This window comes from Nomia melanderi, unplaced genomic scaffold (assembly GCF_051020985.1).
Source record: "Nomia melanderi isolate GNS246 unplaced genomic scaffold, iyNomMela1 scaffold0014, whole genome shotgun sequence".
Classification (NCBI taxonomy): domain Eukaryota; kingdom Metazoa; phylum Arthropoda; class Insecta; order Hymenoptera; family Halictidae; genus Nomia; species Nomia melanderi.
The window spans coordinates 7,805,216-7,806,170 of record NW_027475130.1 but is presented as its reverse complement, the minus strand read 5'-3'; positions in this window follow the sequence as shown (position 1 = coordinate 7,806,170).

The window sequence follows — 955 nt, the reverse complement described above, 5'->3', positions numbered from 1 at the left end:
AAAGTGAATTATCTGCAGGAGGCCCTGGCGCATGAATCTGTGCAACGGTAACGACCTCGGACCACCAGGGGTCGAAAAAACATCAGTCTCATGGGGCCGGACACTCAGGGTCGGGGAAAAATCCAATATATATCTGGTGATATCTCGGGTGCTATTAGAGATAGCGCAATAAACCAAAGTGAATTGTCTGCAGGAGGTCCTGGCGCATGAATCTGTGCAGCGGGAACGATCTCGGACCATCAGGAGCCGAGACATCCACCGTCTCATGGGGCCGGACACTCAGGGTCAGGGAAAAATCCAATATATATCTGGTGATATCTCGGGTGCTATTACAGATAGCGCAATAAATCAAAGTGCATTGTCTGTAGGAGGCCCTGGCGCATGAATCTGTGCAGCGGGAACGACCTCGGACCATCAGGGGCCGAGAAAACCACAGTCTCATGGGGCCGGACAATCAGGGTCAGGGGAAAATCCAATATATATCTGGTGATATCTCGGCTGCTATTACAGATAGAGCAATAAATCAAAGTGCATTGTCTGTAGGAGGCCCTGGCGCATGAATCTGTGCAGCGGGAACAACCTCGGACCACCAGGGGCCGAGAAAACCACAGTCTCATGGGGCCGGACACTCAGGGTCAGGGCAAAATCCAATATATATCTGGTGATATCTCGGGTGCTATTAGAGATAGCGCAATAAACCATAGTGAATTATCTGCAGGAGGCCCTGGCGCATGAATGTGTGCAGCGGGAACGACCTCGGACCACCAGGGGCCGAGAAAACCGCAGTCTCATGGGGCCGGACACTCAGGGTCAGGGAAAAATCCAATATATATCTGGTGATATCTCGGGTGCTATTACAGAAAGCGCAATAAATCAAAGTGCATTGTCTGTAGGAGGCCCTGGCGCATGAATCTGTGCAGCGGGAACGACCTCGGACCACCAGGGGCCGAGAAAA